Source organism: Apteryx mantelli, chromosome Z (genome assembly GCF_036417845.1).
Source record: "Apteryx mantelli isolate bAptMan1 chromosome Z, bAptMan1.hap1, whole genome shotgun sequence".
NCBI lineage: Eukaryota > Metazoa > Chordata > Aves > Apterygiformes > Apterygidae > Apteryx > Apteryx mantelli.
The window spans coordinates 35414327-35436939 of NC_090020.1; the positions used below are offsets into that span (position 1 = coordinate 35414327).

Sequence of the window (22613 nt, forward strand, 5' to 3'; positions counted from 1 at the left end):
GCAGACCATGCCTCACCTGTTCACCTGTTTTCTTTTTTGAAGCATTTATTTAACAAAGGAGAACACATTTTCCCTGTTGATGTTTTCCTTTTTGTTTTTTGTCAGTCTAAAGCTATGAATGGCTCTTGGAGTTATATCCCTGAATGATGTAGCAAAATGTGATGGACCATGATTTGGTGACCATGCATTTTATTTTCACCACTTTGTCTAAACCTTTATTTTCAATTCCAGCAGAACATCTATAGCTGACTCTTTCCTTCTTTCCTTCCTGTGATGGCTTGCATACTTTTTCCTTGGAAAACCCTAGTATGGCTTATTGAATCCCCTCCTTGTTTAGCTCCCTAAATTGTGCACATTTCATTAATTTGAAAATGTTGGCCATCATCATCGTTAAGCTTGCTGCTTCTTTTTTGGTGCTGCTGATGGTTCAGTAGATGATACTCACCTGTGTGTCTGGCAACTGTTAACAGGTAGTCCTGACTACTTGTAGGTTTTGCACCAACTGCCATCTCACATATTTCCTTTCAGTCTAATAAAAATCCAAAGTTGGGGAGCACCCAGGAAAGTCTATCAAGGCTGTTACCAAAAGGCCGATTTCGGTGACAAGGCTATATAAAGAAATTGTAATGACAGGGGTTCTAAGATTTTTTCTTCCATTTTTAAGTTTCTCATTTCCATAGATCAGAAGAAGAGCACACTATGTAGAGGGCGCACGTTTTTGAAGAAATCCCATGGAACTACTTTTCTGTCCTAACTGTGGCTCTCCTCCAAAAAGAAAGTGCAGTCTTTTCCTTTTTTTTTTCTTTTTAGAGACAACGGTAAATTCAGCCCAACTATTTCGACCCTGCTACCTTCCAACTTTCGAGTCCAAAATCTTTATTACTTCCACGCACTTCGCGCAGCCCTGTGAAATACCGATCTGCCTTCAGGTAGCCAGCCGCACGCCGCCGGGTCTCTCTCCGTAAGCACGATCGCCTACACTGCTCTGGCATCACTTGGACACTAACGGGACGGGGGAGGAGGAAGAGACGGCAGCGGCGCCCCGCGGGCTGCCGCTTGCGACGGGGCGACCTGCCCGCACGCGGGCACCGAGAGGCGGCCGCGGGGGGGGGGGGGGGGCGCGGGGGGGTTGCGCATGCGCGGTGGCGCGCGGCGGCGGCCGGGGCGGGGGACGGCTTCCTGCGCTCCTGTCGCAGTTCGGGAGCCGCAAGGCGCCTGCGCGCCGGCGGGGGGAGGGGGGGCGGCGGGGGAGGGCGGGGCCCGGCCCTGTGTTTTGAACGGCTCGATGCGGTTGGCTCACTATTTGGCAGGAAGGTGAGGAGGCCTCTATCCTGGCGGCGGAGCTCGCGTAGGGAGAGGGGGATCCAAATGTGGCAGAGGCGAGCAGGAGGCAGCGGCGGCGGCGACGGCGGAGGGGGGCGAACAAGACGAGAGGCGCAGCCGTCCCCGCCGCTGCTGCTGCTGCCGCTGCTGCCGCCGCGGAGGAGCTGAGCGGCCTGGCGAGGCAGGGACGCTGCGGCGGCGGCAGCGCTGGCACCCCCGGGCCGCCCGCCTGGCACCCCCGGGCGCCCGTCCCGCCGGCAGGTGAGCGAGCGGGGACGGCGGGGGAGGGGCGGCGGGGGGAGCGCAGCCCGTCGCGCCGCCCTTGGCCTGGCCCGGCCCAGTACCGGGCAGAGCCGGAGGGAGTCGCTGTGGGGGGAGCCGGAGCCGCCGCTCCCAGCCTCCCCTCCCCCGGGGCCGGCGTTATTTATTCACTCGCGGCGTCCTGGCTCCGGCCCCCTCCCCCGCCGCCCTGCCGGAAGCCGCCGCCGCCGGGCGGGCGGCCGCGGGGCCCCCGGGCTCGCGTTGCCGGCCGGTCCCCCCCGCGGCGCCGTGGTAGCCCCCACCCTTCCGGGCTCCGGCGGCACCGCGCCGGCCCCGGCCGTGCCCACCCCCGCCAGGGGAGGGGGGAGTGCCGGTCTCGCCCGCGCGGCCCCCTGGCCTGCGCGGGGCTATTGTGCCGCGGGCTGGGGCCCGCCGAGGGGCCGCGGGCAGATAAGCCGCCCCGCCGCTAGCGCCCGCGGCGGGAGGCGGAGGCAGGGGGAGGCATGCCCCGGCCCCCCCGCGCCGCGAGCGAGCGAGCGGGGCGAAGGGGGCGGGAGGGCGGCGGCGGGGCCGCGCCGCGCCGGCTGGAGCTGGGGGAGCCGCCGCCGGGCTGCGGCGCCGGGCTGGCACACGCCGCCGCCGCCTGAGACGCGCCGCGTGTGCGTGTGAGTGCGTGTGTGCGAGTGCGTGTGTGCGCGCCTCGCTCGGGCTCCGCCGGCTTCCTTTGTCTGCCGCCGCTGCTCCCCCGCCTCTCGCCCTGCTCCCGCTCGCCCTGTGCCTCCCTCTCCTCCCGCCTCTCCTTTCTCTCTCCCTCCCTTCCTCCCCCCCCTCGCTCCCAGGCTCCGAGCGCTGCTGCAGCTGCAGGTTTGTAAATACTGGACCAACACACACACAACATGGCTGACGCTCGCCCTGCGCCTCCACCAGGCTCTCCGCCTTCTCCCTCGGTCTCCGCCGCTTAAGCCGCTCTCCGTTTAGGCTTTTTTTCTTTCCCCTCCTCCCCCCCCCCCATCTCCCATCCACAAAAAAAAAAAAAAAAAGGAGAGGGAAAAACAATTCACCCTCCTTATTGCGCGCATGGCGGGATTTCAAGGGTAAGGATCCTCGCTTTGGAAGCTTTCTCTCCTTTCGTTTTGCTGTTTACAACAAAATGAAACCTAAAAGCAGAGGGGAGTGGGGAACCTGGCGAGGCCTGGGGCGAGGGCGGGAGGGGGAGAGCTGGCCGAGCCCCGCTGAGAGAGGCTTGGTCGGGATGTGCGTATCTTTTTCTCTTTTGGGGTGGGGGGAGGCTGATGCACCAAAGTGCTGGCAGGAATGAAATACTGTATTACACCGGCAGAATGGTCTGGGGCCATTGCTTTCATTTTTAGGACGCAGTTCAGGATAAGGTATCAACTCAGCACAGTCACATTTTAAAAAGAGCTGAACTGGTTATGTCAGAATAGGCATTGTGTAGGTTAAAAACTATAGCATAGGTTTTTTTTGGATTTTTCGGCTTTCCCTATAGCTCAGTGTCAGTGTCTTAAATAGCTCGCAGATCATGGGATACAAAACTGGAATTAACACTTGCCAGGTCTCTTTGTGTAGCTAGTTTTCTGTCACAGATTAATTTGCCCTTGTGATGACAATAGCACAAACCGAAGCAATTTCTTTTTGTTAAAAGGAGCACTCCTGCTTTCCAGATTCCTTTTATTAAAAAAATATATTTTTTGTAGAAAAGGCATGGCATCGTGAACTTAAGTGCGCTACTGAACTAAAGCAAGACAGCATGTTTCTGACCTCTTCTAACACAAGGCAAATGTTCAGTTCAACACCCCCCAGCCTCAGTTATTCAGAGCACCCCCTTCTGGCTTTGATGAAAATTGCTTATATTTTATTGCTTTTTTTATGACGTAAAGCCAAAATAATATTTGAAGGTAGTTTCTTGGACATATCTAAAATGATCTGGTGTGGAACAGAATTGTTTCCAGGCTGTAACTTAAGGATAAATGCTTAAGGTGCGAAGGACATGATGCTTTCCATTGCTTTCTAGGCATTTGTATTACTGTAATTCATAGTAAATGGTTCCTTTTCCAAAGATTATGTTTAAAGACACAGCCTTTATTCAAAGCATGTACACATCGATAGCCATAACTTCTGTTAATGGCTGAGTAGTGCCTTAAAATAATGCCCTAACTCTGTAGTCTTTGGCCGCTTTGCTTCAGGAAGTGTCAAATGGAGAAGCACTGGCATAGCATAATCATATAGTTTTTGCTGAGATAGAAGTAAATGATTACTATGCTTCAATGCTAGAATTAAGTATCATATATTAATACTTTTTTAATCTGTCTTTTTCTTCTGCTTTTTGTGATCCCTTTTAACAAGTATTGATTATTTGGAGGTGAGGAGAAAATAAATGGTAATATTGAGTTTACAACAACGTAAAACTTGAGTGGAGTCATCCAGGTTACAAGATCATTTTGGAATGTGTATCTACGTCGTGGCTCCTGAGCCAACTGTACTACTTCTAGATGGAAGAGTCTAAGCAAAAGTCTGTAACTTGATATGTCGGTAGATTCCTGCAGCAGTCAGTTTTTTCTTTTTTTAACCTCTTAACCACCTATTCAAGAAAGTAATATTGTTAAAACCACTGGAAAAACTTGTCAGTGGTAGATACATTGTCGTTCACTGTTATAGCAGTCAAATTTTGAAATTTTTGCTATTACTGACTTTCTTACTAGAAGTGTGAAGCGTACTAAGATATGCAGCTTTTCCCTCTGACTAGTCCTTTTGATACTTAAGCTGGTCCTCTTGGCTCTAGAACTAAAAATAAACAGTTGTACAAAACAAAAATAAACACTCCACCCACAAGAACATGTTTGAATAATGGGTTTAGACCAAAAAAATTCACTTCAAAATAGTCTTGATGTTTCTTACTCTAGTACGTGGTAGTTTTGCTGCTAGAACTGAATTTTATTCCATAAAATTCAGCTAATTCGGCTCCACATTGTTAGGTTTATAAGTTTTTGTTTGTTTGTTTTATGCCACCTTTGCTGTAACTTGTAGTTGTGTTCTTTTTATGATACCTAGAGGATTTTTCTTCCTACCTTGGTTGTGTTAGACTGTCAAAAATCAGTGTTGTTGATCTTCCTTAGTGTACCTTGGGGAGCTGATCTAGTTGAAGAACCTGCCAAACCTTTGTGCCTTTGATGCCACTAAGACACTTCACTGTGCTTGTCATTGTGGATAATGTTAGGCTATGGTTAGCCAAAATTAAAAAACCCAAGTATTTGTTAAACCCTCTTTTCCAAAACTGTTCACTTGCTCATATCATGAAATGAGCTGGGGGGGGAGGGGAAGACTGCAAGAAATGCATGGCTGCTGTGATGGGCGTGCTGGAAGATGTCAGCAATGAACTGATTTCTTTTCACGGGAAATAGGTTTCAATGAATCTTTGACTGAAGAACAAATCATGACTAAATGTAGCTCTAAATATTTGTGAGGTTTCCGCTTAATGTAAAGTCCAGAAGGTAGCAAACACTTATAGTTCATCTTATACTTCAATATTTTTTCTGTTTTTCTGATCCAGTAATGTTCTTCCATCGACTTCTTGCTCTGTAGCTTTCATTGCCAGCTGTTGCCAAGCTGAACCCTTTGACATGTTGAGATCTGTAAACATCCTGCTGATGCAATAGCTGTTTTAAAGTTCATTAAATGTAGTGCATTGTTTGCTTAATTTTTGACAAATTAAACAAGAATTCTCAATGACTCTTATTTTCTGAAGAAGATGAATAGCCAGTTTTTTTGACATTAAAGGCCTACTCCTGTAAACTTCTTGTTCCTTTTTTTGTTTTTCTTCCCACCTTGCTTCCTTCTGTCTCTTCCCCCAGATATTAGAAGGATCAAACTTGACTTCTTGATGGTATAGCATGAGCAGCATGTTTGTGTAGATGAGACTGAAAACTAATTTGATAAAGTGGCTTAAAAAGCAGCTTTAGAACATGGAAGCCTAACCAAAGGAGAAGAATGTTAACAAGAAAACTCATTTTCTGTTTGGATGATTAGATCCCTTGTTTCTGATACTAGGTGTGAGAATTTCTTATTTTTGTCTTTTTTTTTTCTTCCCTCATTTTCACAGTCTTACTCTTCTGAGTTTGGTACTTTTTATGATCTGAAGGCAAACAGTGATCTTTCTTGCTTGTTGCTCTTCCTAATCAGCGCTTTCCACATATCAAGATGTAGCCCACTTGCTATCCACAGCAAATGCTGGCTAGATGTTGGCATACCACATGACTTAAAAGAATGGGGAATATGACCTTTCTTATATAAATGCCCAGAGAGCTTCCATCCACATCTGTGACGAGGACAGGTGCTGAGTTCCTTGAAACAGTATAATTAGCACGTTTGTATTTATCTATGAACCATTGATTTTGGTGAAAATGGACATCAAATTACAAAAGTAACTTTCAGATAATGGTGATATTTAATTCCATGATGTACAGTACTTACAACTGCTTTTGCTGTATGATAGTGGTTGGATTTAGCTTTCCATCTTAATCTGAAATGTGAATTTTGTGATGACTTGCAGAATTTAGGAGGTGAATTGATTTGGCTATCAGAGAGGATAATTGAGGAGAATGTTTCTACAAATGGAGATTCCCTTTATTTATTTATTTTTATAAGGTACATTACAAAACTACTCTAAAGCAACATTACATGAGGTCTTGCTTGGCTTGCTTACTTGGAAACTTTATTGTAATGGTTTCACAAACTGCTGAAATACATGTACATTGTTGTCATGAACTGTGATGACTGTATTAGACTTAAATGTTACGTAATCACATTCTAATATTTGCAATTGTTGCAAGGTGGTTTAGATGTATTGTAGGGTTTTTATGTTATTGAATATTCTGTTACGTGGTATTCAAGGTCTGCATCTACAAATACTGATGAGTTGATCTTAATTTCAAGAGTAGTTGTATGGATTTCAGTGATCTAGTAAATACTTAAACAGAATGGATGCTGAACTTTAGACCCTTCAACTGCATATGGTAGTTTGAACAAGACAGAATTATGGTTTGGTTTTTTTTCCTATTGTTATTGTGTTTTTTTCATTAATAGTCCAGTTGCTTTTATAATGATGACTTGCAGTAACCTTGTGTAGGGAAAAAATTTCAGTCATGGTGGCTGATTTTTCTGAATCTACTTGCTGTCTTTGAAGTCATCTGTGTATTTTCATTGCTGCTGCTGCTTCTGAGATAGCTCTACGCAGATCCTGTTCCCTGGCTGTGCTGAAGCTGGTGTACTCTTGTATCCTATTTCAACTAGAGTGCCTAGGGTTCAATCCCCACACTTCCATTTCTTGGGAGAGATGAGTGGTGTGCAGTAACCTGACTATTCTTAATACTTGCTTCTGGAGTTTTTTATTTGTTTGACTTGGTGTCGGAGTTTTTTGGGAGCTTGTCTGTCTGCTGAAGTTTCTTAAGACTGTATCCACAAGTTCAGAAATGCTTTAGTGCTCTTCAAGTGCTCCAGTAGAATGTGTTGCTGCGTTTAAAGTCACTGACAGATCTTCTGTGCTTCTGCTTCCAGAGTGTCTTTCTAATGGTTCACAGGTAGTCTTTAATCCTGAGTTCCCGACCTTGCCAAAGTAACTGTGTAACTTCGGGAATTGCCTATTAAGATGACAATTCCCTCTGAGTGTGTGCCTTTAAGGCTTTTTTTTCTCTCCATTGTGTTGCTTAGTGGGTTTTTTGTTCCCTTTTGTTTTTTTCCCTTTTCCCTCCTCCAGATTCCTACTAGGCCAGAACAATTAAGAACACAGGGAACATTTCTAACTTAATTGTGTTTTAAGGTTACTGTGCTGACTGGGTTGTAAAGTATAACATTACCTGGCAACTTGATGTCTTCCACTGGTATCACTTCTTAAGGTGATACTACTCTACCTGGATGCTGTCAGTTGTTTGTAAAATGAAAAAGTAACCATGACTTTCTTTTCCAGAAATGTTCTTTGACTCCTCCTAAAGCATACTAAGCTCTTCCAGAAGATTATGCCATCATGCTGATTTCTGTAAAATTTAGCCTGTGTACATTTTAATTTTACTCCCTTTCAGAACTCATATAAATGACTTTTTTCTAAGTTTGTATTAGTCTCATTTAAATGTAAAAAATGAACTTTACTAGATTGTGACCTCTTACCCTAAGAAACATAATTGAAAGACATATCAGACATCAGACTTAGTCTGGTAGATGTTAAAATCAAATAACTATTTCTGCTGCAGAAATCATTTTCCTAGCTTAGTATGTTTTTTCCCTATGAAAACTTTTCCCTAGCATGTTGAACAAAGGTAGCTTAACTCCACGGCGCGCTCTCTTGTTTGCTGTTGAGATTTTTAAATCTTGAAGTTCCCAGCTTTCTAGTTTTAGTGCAAGTGTTTCATGCTGAGCAGCACAGAAGAAAGCATGTTCTGGAATAGTGATGCTTCTTGCGATCCTTTTTTGAATGCCTTGTCAAACATAAGCACTGTAGCAGTAGCTACAGTAAAGGCAGTAGCCTTTAGAGGCCTTTAGGTCTCCAGTATGCTAAGTACCTATCGTACTGATGAGTATTGGGTTTGTGCTCTTCTGTATGTCTGTAACTTATTTCTGGTCTTCAGCTTGAATTGCAAAATGTTTGGAGAGTAGGTTGTCCTTATTCAATTTTCTGGGACTGACACACACAAAAAAAGCTTGGAATGTAGGTTGTCTAATTCATCTTGTACTCAAAAGATACAGTTACCTTGATATGATTCTGGACTGTTTCTTGCCCATCCTGTGCCATGATTTTACATATTTTAGGCAGTGATAAGAATGGTAAAGATAAATTAAAATGGAAGCAAATACTTCAGAGATTAATTCACTACTTCCATCTCAGAACATTCCAGTTGCAGAGAGATTTATTAAATATATGGGCTTTTTTCTTAATCACCTTCATAAGATTTTTTGTCTTAATGTTGAAAGAAGATGCAAAAATTCGTTAATGGTTGGTTCACCACTCATTGATGGAACTGCAGTGATGAGAGATCTGATCAGTCAGAATATATGATGACAGGAGTATCTTCAAAAAAACAGCTTAGCAGAAAATTCTGTTTATCGCATGGTGCAAAGACTTTTTAAAAATGTGGCTCTTAAATCCTTTTGGAGTTAGGGAGTATGCAGATGTTTGACGTATTTGGAAACCGGAGAGCGTTGGGTACTCGCGTTTGACAACTTGCAGATAGGGGAGCATTCCCAAAGGCTGGTCTTGATGCCACAGCGTGGGCTCTGCACTGCTGGAGGGTGGAGGAGGAGGAGGCTGCTCTAGAAGTGGATCAGCATGGAAAGCCCTCTTGGTCTGCTGGCTGCAGAGGGCACCTCAGGTGACTGCTGTCCTGTTCCTGGTATCAGCAGTTGTGAATTACATCTCTTTGATCTTCTGCTCCCATTTTGTCGGTAAAAGCATACTTTACTCTTAGGTGCCAGCCCCAACGCAGTGAGGGCGAGCAGACTCTCTTCTGGCTCATGTGCTGTCCTAACCATTCACTTTAAAGTTTTTTGGCATTCATTCCTACCCTCAGTTATACCTGTGTTGGCATGTATAGATAGAATAGTAAGACAAACTTAGGTTATTTCATATGACTAGGGAATGTGGCTGTATTAATAATGAAGAGAAAGCATCTTTTTGTTTTTGTTTTTTGTTTTTGTTTCACAGTAATAACTTGCCCCAAACATGGGGGAGGGGGAGGAAACACATTGCGTTATGGATAGCTTTTTAGTGTAGGTGTTGACTGAAGAACAGACTTTGTATGGAGTCATTCCAGGGAGTGTTCTCCCCCCTCCCCCAAAACTGTATAAAACTTAATTGAAGGAGGAAAAGTGGGGGGAAGGGACTCTGCTGTGAATAGACATCCTCGTTTTCAGTCGTGCTGGGGCCTCTACCCACTTCGGGGAGACTGTGCGTTTGGGTGGGGGTGGAGCAAGGTTAAATATGAAGCGGGGATTGGCTTGAAAGGCCGAGGTGTGGTTGTCTGTTCTTGTGTGCTCTGTTTGTGCAGAGGGCAGACTTCTAGAATGCCTTGCCTGCTTTAAAGGGGAGAGATACCCTGCCGTCTGGGATTGGGAGACACCTAACTTCTTCCCTTTCTGGATTTCTCCCCCCCCCCCGCCCTTCTGCCCTTTAGTTGCGCAAGCTCAACCTTGATTTCAGATACTAAAAGATGATTAGTCTCTCCTTTCTGCAAATAAGGCTGTATCTTCAAAAGGAAAAATGTTGGGGTTTTTTTCTTTTTCTGTTAGTACCATTACCTAGACTGATGCAAAATCTCAGAAAGTGTGAGGCATAACTAAGTGTTTGTGCCAGCGAATCTAGTTCTGGTCAGACCTAAAGCTTTCTGCAGAGATTTCCGAGCTGAAAGGAAGATGAAGACCACCTACCTATACCTGTCTCTGATAAAAGTTCTCACTCTGAAGTCCTGTCCTGAAGAATGAACTATCTTGTTTCTCTTCCATTTGTGCTTCATGCACAATAAAAAAAGTAATTTAGAAGCAGGATTGTTGACAAGAGTTTATTATCAAAATTTAAGAACATTTTCTATATTTTCTGTAGGACAAGCAAGATATGGTAGGGAACAAAAATGATTCCAAGGTGGTCTTCATTCTTTGTCTTGGCTGCTTCTTGCCACCATTTTCACCTCTGCTACTACAGGACAAGAGGAAATATTTGAGGCAGGCGTTCTTGCTTTCCTGTAGAGGCAGTTGCTCAAGGCCAAACAAGTCTATTCACAGGCAGTCCTTCCAGTTTTATAATCTTTTGAAGTACAATTCCAAAATAGAATTATCTTGTTTCTGTACTGAACTGTCTCTTACATCTAGGTGTTGGTAAATGCTATCAAATAGTGCCCCAGTTCACAGAGGGAGTGGTGTTTTCCCAAGATACCAGGTATCTTGCTTTCTGAAGAAAAAAAAAAACACTAGCAAGGGGGATGAGCACTGCATATAGCGTGAATTCGTGAGCTACAGGTTGTTTTTGACAACTCAGCTAAAAGAAATTCTGTGGCTTAAACTAGTTTTCCTAATTTCCAAGCATAAGCTGTTCATAAACTCATGCAGGTGTTCTCGGAAAGTACCTTTTCCCACAATCCACTGAATAACTTCTCACCAAATAACTGGAGGCAGTTCTTTGTCCTCTTAAATATTTCCTTAAGATCTTCTGCTTCTCATTATTCTCATGAATATGCAGATATCCATTAGTTTCAGAGCCAGTTCTTTGTGCATTTCTCTTCCACAATCTCTGTTCTTTGCTTTTGCCTCCCCTTCTCAGAAGAGCCATCAGTTTCACAACTTGACATTTCCCCCCTCCCCCAGTTTTTTACTTATCTGTGTTATTTGTTTGAAAGTCTGAAAGACATGTGCATAAATAGAGGAAATGTTATCGAGTTGAGAAATAATGTGATGTTAGAATGCTGAGGGTTCTCATCTTCTGTAGGAGAAAAACCCAGTGTAATAAGCAGTTTAATTAAAAAGTTCTTCTTGTTGTCCTTGCTGATTCCAGTGTTGGCTACAGTATATAAATGATTAGTATTACAGGTCTCTGAATTCTTTTCTCTACAGCTTAATTACTTGTCTTCAAGTAACGCCTTTTACTGTTAAGAACTGTTTTTCACTGACCCTCCAAATATTATCAAAAAAACTAGCATAGTCAGCTGTAGTTAGAGCTCTTAAGATAGTGCCGAATTTTGTTTTCGGTGCCTTGCTGTTACTACGCTTTATAACTTTGAAAGCTAATGCTATTCACCATTTAAAGTTGATAGTCTCTTTAGGTTGAGATTTGTTTTAACATAATAGACAGTGAATATTCTGCTCATTTGTATGGAAAAATACCAGATCACATTATTGGTTAGTACCTATGGCAAGAGACTCTTCCTTTGCAGCAAATGCTTCCGCTGAAGTGATTTACTTTCCCAGTGTAAACAGTTACTTGAATATATTTACATTTAAAAACTACTTTGAATCTAAGCTAAAATGACTGGAGGTGAAGAAAATAAGTAAGGCAAATTCACTTGATGACTGGTTACTCATCTTTTTCAAGACACAAGTAAAAGGCAAGAGGTCATTTCCCTGAGTGCTGTTTTTTTCCTAATCATGCAAAGACAGGGTGAAACTTGCCATGGATTTTAATTGCCTGATCATGTCCATAAGCTTTTCTTATAATCAGGTCTGTAGGGAGAACCGCTAACTTCTCTATGCTTTGGATAGAGGCTTTGCATCTTTGTATTGGTGTCAGGCATCAGTTTGCAAAAATGTTAATGTTTACTGTTTCATTGCTGGTAATTTTTAGTGAAATTGACCATTTTCTTGTGACTAGAGGATGCTCGTTCAGTTTTAATTTACCCAATGATTTTATTTTAATTCCTTTTCTTCCCTCCCCCCACCAGCTGATTTAAGAAAGAGAATTAAGTTTTTACTAGTGGAGAGGCAGTCAGCGTTTGGGTAGGATGGAGGCCCAAGCTATTGCCTGTAATAACTGTCTGCCAGGATCACAGTTACTGTGGTGTTGATTATGGGAGGAGTTTAGGCATGTGTGTCTCAAAACTATGAATAAATGGGCTTATAGGACGGCTTGTTATCTTTTTGTTTGAATACAGAACTAATGCTGTGTAGTTGCTTTTTCTAACCCTATTCTCCCTTTAAATATTTTGTGGGGTTTTATTTTTAGGTGCCAAATAACTTTTTCTTTGTCAGTATCTTCATTGATTGTTTAGATAGAGCTTCAGACCAAACAAGTTTTGATCTTCTAATCAATGCTGTGAATAATAGTTTGTCATAAGAATTTTGAATCTGCTTTTAAAACTGGTTGGTAGTTGCTGTAGCACAAGCTGTAGCACAAATCCTAACTATTGATATATAATTATTTGGCTTAGTGTCCCAAACACTGTTTTTAGCATCTTCTGACAGATTGGTTTCTGGCCCTCTCCCCCAACTTGGTGGTCTGCCACTGCTTATCTTAAAGACAAATAGTGATTATGTTGCAATACATTGCGAGTTAGCTATAAAACAGCTGCAGTAATTGGGTGTAGACTTTAATCAAGGGTTCCTAAAGCATGAACTGTGTCATCTCTGAATGTGGGAAACAGAAAATGTTCTTTATTGTGGCCCTCCATGGATGCAGCTGTAGAAGCCTGCTTCATTAAAAGAAATTTTGTTTCAAGTATGTCAGCAAGATACTTGCTCTTACAAAAATAAATGACCTCACATTCTTAAGGTTGGTTTAGGAAAATATTTTGATTACACTTATTTTCAGTTTAGTGTTGCAGTGACTACTTCTCAGTGTACTAGACTCTAAGGTCTCAAAATACATGTCTTAGAACAGTTTATTACTTGTGGTCCACAAACCTCTGGTGAGACAAAGAGGTTGAGAAGGTGGACTGTCAAATGGCAGATTTACTTTTTTTTTTTTTTTAACCCCTCTTTAAAATACAATGTCAAACTTAGGTTCCCTCAAAGCTGGCACGTGTGTGTATCAGTGTCTGCTAGCCTGGATAGTTGAGAACTGGCTGTTAATTGCTGTTTAGTGCTCAAAGCATCAATGAAAGATCAGTCAGCCAGCTGAAGAACTGTGAACCCAGGAATTTGATTTGCAATGATTAAATAAAAAATAATAATAATAAAAAAAGACTTCTTAGCTAAGTGGTGGTAACATACCACTCCACTGCCTTCTCTCACAGCAGGGATGTGCCCTGGGCTGTTTCTTCCAGAATGATTGAGTGATCCTTTTGATTTTGGAGCAATGTTTCCCAGACTTGCACAACAGCAATTAAACTTAGTCTTCACAACAAGGCTAATTACCTAAGTACCATGTATGAGGCGACACTTAAATAGAAAACAGAATATTTCTAAAATAGATGTTTCCCCCTCTAATTCTTGAGGTCTGTCCTCAGCACTCTTATCATACCAATCTGTGTAAACTTGTTCACAACTCTAATAAATTGAGTCAACTCCATGCGTAAGAGAATGAGTAAGGACAAAGTAGTTGCCTTATGCTACTTAACCTTAACTTGCATTTACCGCAGAACGGTAGTAAATGCATGGCTTGTATAGTAATAAGCTACTGCTATCGTGTTCTGGGTAGTGGTTATCTTTGTGCATATATTGTTGGGTTCAGGGGAAGAGGACGATGGTTATTGCTTAATAATGAGAAGCTAAGCTACTTCATGTTTGCTGTGGTGCAAAAGTGCTCAATGTAAGGCAGTTACACTGCATCAGCTGACCTGCGACAGCTAGTTACCCTGGTGCCTGTGCATGTTCTTGCCCTGCGGTTAAATGCAAGGTAATTTGAAGTAGACTGAACAATTAAGAGTGTGTTAAGATTACCTTTGGATTTCTGAGTTCCTAAAGAGTAAAGGAATGCAGGGAAGGTGGATTTGGATTTGGATCAACAGTAAATATCTTTAAATTGTTGATGAAAGCATTACCTTTTAAGATTTTTTTTTAAGTATGGGATACTGTGCATTTATGAAATGATCGGTCAGTATGTTGGAAGATGTACAAGGCTTACTCAGTGCGTAGTTTTGCATTACCCATAAGAATAAATATGTGGATGCTTTAAAGAGTCATTGTGCTTCAAAGAATCCTGGCATGTTTTGTGAAGTCACAGGAGGAATTGTAGTGATGGGATGAATAGTCATATCTTCATATTCCCCCCAAAGTGTTGAACTTTACCATTAGTTTTAAAGCTCGTTGGATAAACTGTTGTTACTGTTTATAATGGTTCCATAGTAGAAGGGCAGAAAAATACTGAAACCAAAATATAGAATTCCAGCCTTCCTAATCCTTGTTCTGTTGGCATAGAAAAATCATTTCAAAATAAACAAAAGGGTTCTAGTTTATCCGCACTGCAGGAAGGCGGTGTAGAGTACAGCTCTAAAAGAACTTTTTAAAAAGGTGCTGTGCATGTCTTTAGTGTTTTAGTATCAAAGGTGTGCATAATTCTGCAATAACTGGCAAAATGTTTTTGCGAAATTAGTATAGCTGTGTCAAAAAATGCCTGTGAAAGGTTTGTGCATAGATAAATGTTTCACTAGCTCTTCCCAGCTGTTGGAAGGAAATAAACCAGAAATTGGAGGTTTTTGTTTAAAAACCTGTATATGCATTCACATAAGTTCACATAAATTCACATAAGTGTGCATATCACACATAAGTTTCACAAATTTTATCAAACTTAAAATTATATGTTGACAAGAGTATGTTCTGTTTTTTAATTGAACTTTTGTAAGCTCAGTTGGCACTATCCAACCCTTCCCCCCTCCTGTAGCATGATTCCTATTCAGTGGAACAGCCAGTGCGTGTTTTTAATACTAACCTTCAGATCCAATTTTTTGGATTCTTGTGTTCAGTTTCAGTGCGTGTTTTTTGGACTAATATGGGAAACAAGGAGTTCCTCGTAGGGCAAGCATATGGCAAAATGTCATTCAGTCCCTTAGCCAAATATTATTGAATCTGGTTGTGATGTTGCTAATGTGGGAGGCAGATCAAGTAAGAAACTATTACATTTAAATTAGTTTAATTTTAGACAAATGTTTAATAGCTGGCTTTACTGTTGAGCTGAGCCATGAAAACCAGACCAAAACTGCAAGGCTGTTTGCAATATAATCTTCTGGAAAGCTTAACTTTCTTTTGTTTTCTGGGTTATTTATTTAATCTTTAAAGTTGCAGGCATGTAGTTGTCCTTTTCCCCTGAAACCTGGAGGAAATTTCAGAAAGCTAATTTTACTTAAAATAAGACTAAACTCAAAACCTGTAATTAAAAGAGCTTGCTTCCCCCCCCCCCCCCAATCACTTCCTGATTATGGTATGCATGTGTAATTTCCACTCCCAACCCTATTACCTCAGGAATTTCATTTTTCTTTACTGCTTTTGTCACTTCAGTTTTGTATCAGTGCTTTTAATTTTTGCCTGCATGTGTTGATGTCCAGCTTTTTTCCCCTTTCCTATGCCTATAGTTAACTGTAACTATCAACTGATATATTGATAGCTTGCCTGATTTAATGAACATGTAGTGCTATCACTGTCACTTATCTTACAATTGGCATGTTTGACTTCAGGATTAGTGTTTAAAGGTTAATGCTCTTTGGATATATGTTCTATAATCACTTATACGGTCCCTTCAATAGTGGGTTATAGGCCTTTCTTGGACTTTTTCTGAAGAACTCCAGGAACGTATAGAGCTGCACATAATTAAACATAATGAAGAAGGCTTTGATCAGAGATTGCCAAAATGTTTCCAGTTGATTCAAAGCCCGGTACAATGGGAAAAGCCATAACATGTGACCTGTGGGGCTGGACCAGCCAAGATCGTCCCTTTTGCAGGCATCCCTATATATCCATCAAGGGAGGATCAAGAACTTGGAAGAGCTCTGGACAGAGACAAGCTAATTCCTACGCAACAATACTGGTCTGAATGATATGTCTATTGATGGTTACATCCCTAATAACTTTCTGTTGCATGTTTTTTGTGGAAAAACAAAGGATGAAAACTAGCTAAAGCATGATATAAACACACCTGTGTTCTGATGAAAGCAAAGCACAGTTAGTCATCCCTTCTGTGTCCATCTTTTTTCCTTTTTTTTTCTTAATTCCCCAGATGGAAAAATCAGCTGGCCTCTGGTTAGCTCATTTGCTTGGAAGGAAGAGGGGAGATTAGTTTTGTTTGTACATTTGCACTTTCAGTGCTGTTGTGAAGATCCTGTTTTTGAGTGTGTATGAGTATATCCAGATGTGGCAGAGGCTGTATGCCGTGCAGATTCTTAAAGTTCAGAGAAGTGTTTTAATTTATTGCTTATATCTAATACCAAAGTGAGTATAAAAGCTACTTTGTAATTCATTTTAGTGACTTCTGTCTCTAATACATAACCTCTCAAGCTGCAGCTGTATTTATTGTGGAGCTCTGCTAGAATATTTTATGGCAGCTTAAAGTTTCACAAATTTTATCAAAGCGCAATGGTTTTGATAGTAGCCCCAGTTCTGTGCAATGCAGAAGGAATGATTCATTCTCCTGTGAGTTTGGAGAGCTCTGAACAGTGTAATGGTGAGATTAGTCACTGGCCCAGTAGGTTGGAATGGGGTGAGTTTGTCTGCAATTATTTGTGGGAAGTTCTCGCTTTCTGAGTTTGCATTAGCTTCCAGTAACTATTAGTCAATCTTTTATCCTTGAAGGAAACGGATTTTGTAAATCAGTAGTGAGTTGTCCTGCATCTTGTGTTGTTTTGCACCGTAGAATTAAGGAACAACACTTGACTGCTCGTCTAGTTGAGGGTTGAGAAGTGTCCTCCAAACCAGCTGCTGCTATTGAAAACTTGTGAGGGTAGAGGAGCTGGTGTTTTGGTGTGTGTGTGTGGGGGGGGGGGGTTGTTTTGTTTGGGTTTTTTTTTTCCTTTTTTTTTCTGTTGAAGTTGCTTGACTTAAATGTTTTTATCTGTTTTCATACAGGCGCTGAGGTATACTTGCAGACACTTTAATATGTGGCAATGTTTCAGGTATTTGTTTTATACCAAAATGCCTCTCTGGAGGCATTACCCATCATTATTTACTAGTTATTTTATTACAGTTTTACTGTATTTTTGCTTCATAAGGATCTGTCACAATGGTAACAAAAGCTTTTGTGAATTTCTGGGAGGAAAACAATATGCTAGAACAAAAGTGTTTTGCTTAACTACAGTAAGGTACAGTCGGGAGGAATTGTATCAGAACAGGCAGCTGGCTATTGCATACGGCTAGTTATGTACAGCCCCCTGCAAAATCTGCATGTGTTTTTGTAGATGTCTTGTATAAAATACAAATACTTAAATTCTGTTTTTTTTTTTAAGTCCCTGTGTTTATTACAACAGTAAAGCTTTTACTTAAAAAATAACTAGCATGTTTGGAAATACTAGTAAAAAGTCTGAAAGTATTGACTAGTTTTTTGGTGGATGGTAGGTTCTGAAAAATAGTGTGAGAAAGGAGTTCATTCTGTCTCCCTATTAGCAACAGAACTTGTTTGGTAACTCTGTGCCATATGTGAACCAAACAGCAAACCATCTCTTAGGTTGATCTGAAAAGGGATAAAGTTGTTCTGTTTCTTTGATCAGCTAGCCTTCAAATGAAAAATGTTGCTTATTTATTGCTTGCTTTAACCTCCTTATGGAAGCTGTAGCATAAGAAAAATGCATTATAGGGGTGCTCTGAGTGGTAGTTCTCATTAGAAGGGTTAGTTTCTTCAGCTGTAAATGATCCTTGTAGGTGTAGCTTCTTATGTGGTCTCTGAGTTCTGATAAAGCATACTTAACATGTCCTTGAATTAGTTCTCATTCAAGCTCTATTAGTGATATGAAAAATAAAATGAAAGTATGCTTATAAAATTTAAAGAAATGTTTTTGGGCTGCCTACTTTTTAAAAACAAACAAACCCACTGAAATTGAAAAGTATAGAAGGATAATAAGCAGAAAACACTAAGCTTGGAAAATATGGCTTAGCTATAATCAATTTAATCTTCTATCAAGGAAGCAGCCTGAAATAGATGACTGTTTTGAGAACTCTTTAAGGCCTACTTCTCTGTGATGCTATTTTGTTATACGTGATACAGGGAGGGGGAATGCATTAAATGTCTGTCTCCTGAAGCCTTCAGCATTCAGAACAGTTCAGAAATAATTGGAAAATCTGTAGGCTGCATAGACATTTTTAGGACAATTGTTGCCTCATTTCTGTATGACTTAGCTTTTTTCCCAGAAAAACTAGCAAAAGGAAATGTTGGTGAAAAATACAATTTGAGAGTTTAGTTATGGTATACTGTTTTGCATAACTTTTTTTTTTAGTTGGTTTGGGGTTCTATGGATCATGTTGTCTACTGTTGAGGAAAACGTCTTGCCTAAAAAAGCTAGGATAACTTTTTGTCCTAAGTTGTATCAAGAGAAGAATTGAACAGTGTGGAAAAATTCATCTTGCTACTGAGGGCCAGGATTAGCATACTCTATTAGGGGATTGAGCTGTCTACATATTAGCAGAATTAAGTGTTAAGGCTCCTAATGGAAGAAATAAAATTCACCAACTTGTCAGTGAAGTCATAACTTAATTGCTAGCATCCTGGGAAATTAAGGGAATAGAAAGGAGAGGGGTTTATTTTTTACCAAGTCTTAGTTATCTTTTTTATGTCAGTACAGGAGAGACATTTTCTTCATCTCTAACTTTTCCAATACAGAAAAAACATCCCTTTAACATTTTTTCTTTTCCCCACAGAAAAAAGATTACATTAAATAACAATGTTACCTTTTACTGCTTGGCAATTATACTGGGTTAGAAGCACTCAACCAGTATTTACATGGGTCATGGAATTTGATTTCAAATTCTACAGGTGGACAGATTTTAAATGTGATGGGAACTGGGAGCTTAGCACAAGCTAGGTGTTAAAACACAGTTGAGAGGACCTTTCAGCTTAGGCAATAGGTGGAAAAGTTAGCTGCTGTTTTAAAGGATGGGAAAGACCTGACTTTATGCCTGACTATTTTACCAGGTGGTGCAACTTGCATGCCCAAGGCAGAACTACAGTAATTTTCCAGTTGTTCCAGAAAATAATAATAATAATAAATCCAATGCATTGCCAGTGGAACTAGCTACTGTGAGGTATATGTGTTCTTCTGAAGATCCTCTAGGAACAGCTGAAGCTGGAGATGGATTTTTGAAATGCTTAGATCCTATTGAAAGCAGCATGAGAAGCAGATGCTGAGTTTCTGGAAAATCTGGCCAAGTGTTCAATGTATTGTTTGCAGCTGGAACATTTTGCCTCCAGAAGGATACTGACAGTACCTGAAGCATTTTTAATACCAGTAGCTTTTGTTGTCGCAGGTGGCACGCTATGTAGAAGAAGAGGGCATGTCTCAAACTTGGAGAGAGATAGTACTGGGAACGAGAAAACACTCCTGCTCTGAAAACTTCTTCAGCTGCAGAGAACAGAGAAGAAACTAATGTGTAGGTAGTAGTCACACTTACATATACATGGTTTCAACAAAACAAGGGGTGATGAGCAGGTCTGAAAAGTATTATATGGTCATCTCCCATAGGCAATGAAGTCACTGGCTTTACCTATAAAACAGGAAAACTTGTTTGCACTCTTTAGAAATACAGATTATCTTATTCATGCTGTGTACCTTGAAGCTGTCACTTGTTTAATGTTTGCAAAGTGCTTATCCGTCATATTTGTTACTGATATTTTAATTTGTGTTCAGTTGTACTACATAAAATTCTTCCTGGCTGTGGAGCCTGTTTTGCTTTTTCAGACTCTTAAGGTGAAGAGCTCACATAAATAACAAGTATAGTTTTTTGCTGTAAACAGTTGTGTATGCATGGATACGTGTGCTGAAAATATAAACATGGTTCAGAGTGAATTTTAATTAGCGCTTTTCATAAATGTTAGCTGCTGAACAGTGAGAAAAACAGCTGTTTTTTGTTACATACTTATCAAGGGAGAAGGACTGGTGGGATTAGGGCTAATGAAGTGATGTGGAGTATATTGAGTGGGGCTTATTTTTTCTCAACAAGATTAATTTTGATCCGTTTCAGAATTTGGCCAAAAACTGTTTAGTTTAAAATTGAATCAAATTAAAAAAAAAAAACCCAAATCCTGTGAATTTTTCTTAAATCAAAAAATCATTCTACTTGCTTGTGCATGACTGTATTTTTCTGTTAGCTGGCTAGATGTGTTGAATACTTAATTGAATGTGATTTATAACTTGATGTGTTAAATATTGGGTAAAGGTGTGGGGGTTTTCTTTTTTTTTCTTTTTTTCTTTTTCTTTTTGACAAATGAAATTCCTCAGTGAAGATTTGGTACTAGACTGTAATGAGTGTTAGTGAATTACAAGCCGCAGAAAGGTTAGCGAACGTAACCACCTTTAGATTGTCATTAAAGTAGTAGCTGAGGAACTGAATCCTGTTTTAATGAATTTGGGTGGCTTACTGGATTTAATTGTAAATGAGTGATCAGAGTGGAAAGAGGGAAGGGACCATGGATTCTAAAGCTTTGAAGAAACATGCCCTTTACAACAACATGATGGAAAAACCCGTGGCTAGGAGCTGGTCAAAATTTGCATTGCTTTAAGATTGAGGATTAAAAATGGTGTCCTTTCATTTTGGAGTTAATATGGCATGCTGGGGGCATGCCACAGCGGGTGGGAAAGGCTTCTAAAAAAGACATAGACTTCTGTGGTACCGGGGGAAAATAGTGCTGTGAGTCTGTCCACAGTTCTGTTTATGCTGGAAGCTCCTTCATACTTAAATTTGGAAGCACTTGTTTACAGTTGCTTTTTACCACCTGAGATTAGCCATGAAGACTTGCATCTCTCATTCCGGATGTATGCTTTAAGCCATTTGGAGTCAACTTCTAAGAAGACTTCAGCCAAAAATCTCTTAATTGTCTTCATAGTGATTTAAGTAGGAAAAAATAGCTTTCTTTGTTTTTTCCAGAGAAAGAGTCTATAGCCTTCTGGATCTAATACCTCATCTTTTAAAGCAGAGTGATGAAACTCAAGAGTGTTCATCTTTGTTAAGGACATAGCTTCTTTTTACTAATGAAAGCCTCTTCAACTCCAGACAAACAAGCACTGGGCAATTGCTGTTCGCATGTGCTTAGCACTGGGGTTTGGCAGTGAAGCTCTCTGAAGTCCCCCGCCGTATGTATTCTTTCTGTCCAGCAGCATTGTGGGATGGGTAGAGTTGTAACCATAATTGGGGAGTGTGGCATTTGCTGTGCTGCTGAAGACCAGAAAGACTTGTATTTGTGTTTTTTGTTATGCCTTATACTCTTTTTACATGATTTGGGTATTGCCTGACATGCAGAGGTTTTCAGAAGTGATGGCTACCAGTTCTTTGTGACAAGTAACAGTGAGAAGCCAAAAACCACAGAGGAGTATGTGTTCCAGCTAGCTGTGCAAAGAGGTTGGGACAGGGGAAAACTGATGCAGTGATCCCGAGAGAATATTGGTATGGAGAATTGACATGTAGAAAAATTGGGCGAGTGATTGGACTGGTCACTGTCAAATGACTGGAAGAGTTTTTCTAGAAAGAGATGGTAAAATGACTTGTGTAAATGAAAGGAAGCATGGAAGCTGAAGTCGGGAAAAGGACAATACAGAAAGAGTTTTTGTGCAGGCCGTGTCTGGGAACCAAGGTCTTAAACCAAGTTCAGAAAGAAGCGAAAGACTTGTTTTGCCTGATCTCGGTATTCTGGAGTGGCAGGTCGCTTGGGCAGCTGTGGCTTGGCAACAAATAGTTTTGGCAGGTCAAGAGACCTAGCCAGTCTGAGAGGAAAACTGCTGTGTAATGTATGTGGGTAGAGCCAGGCAAACTAGGTCCTGCCAGCGGCAGGGACGTAGCCTGACCACCTCGATGGAAGCCCTTGATTGTGTTGTGAGCTGTGATGAATGCTTAGGGAAGGCTGCATACCCTTACAGTTTTAGAACGTAAACTATGTATACAGTATTAACGGATGCTTTTACTGTGCATGCATTAAGGCTTGTCTCACCTCTAAGACTGTTATTATCCATGTATTTAAAATGTTGTGGACTGTCAGAAGAGCAGAGCTCTAAAGAACTTGGGGAAAAGCTGGTCATTTTTATACTCGAAGCAGCGTGTGACTGGAGTGAATTAAATGTAGTGTGTGCAAGACTGCCTTCAATATTTGTTTAATTCTTATTTAATAGCACTGTACTGTGTGGGGAAAGCACTAAGGGTTCTATTGTTTAAAAAAAACCCAACTGTTTGCAGTGATCTAGCTACATACTTTAGAGCAACAGAAAAATTTCCCAGAACCTTCTGTAGAAAAAAAACCCTTTACACAGGAAAATAAGAAGCTTTTAAAAGGTCTTTTTTTAATTTATCAAGGAATGTATGTGTACAAAGAGGTTGAATTTAAAATCAATACTTATGGGGTTTGATTTCTGAATTGTACTGTTAAATGTAGTTTTTGAACAAGAGTCAAACGTTTTCAGGATGTACTGTATGTTGCTTCT

At 41.0% G+C, this 22613-nt stretch overlaps 1 protein-coding gene across 3 annotated transcripts in view; it reads left to right on the top strand.

Annotated features, from left to right (window-relative positions):
• The first annotated feature begins 1324 nt into the window (after positions 1 to 1324).
• The window catches only part of SPIN1 (spindlin 1), a 52170-nt gene continuing 30881 nt past the window's right edge, over positions 1325 to 22613 (top strand). The window contains exon 1 of one of the 3 annotated variants that reach the window (XM_067315180.1): positions 1325 to 1584. The gene's annotated coding sequence lies outside the window, so the exon portion shown is untranslated. Of the gene's footprint in view, positions 1585 to 2231; positions 2250 to 19528; positions 19576 to 22613 lie in introns of those variants that run through there. The other 2 variants (XM_067315182.1, XM_067315181.1) reach the window with 2 other exon arrangements.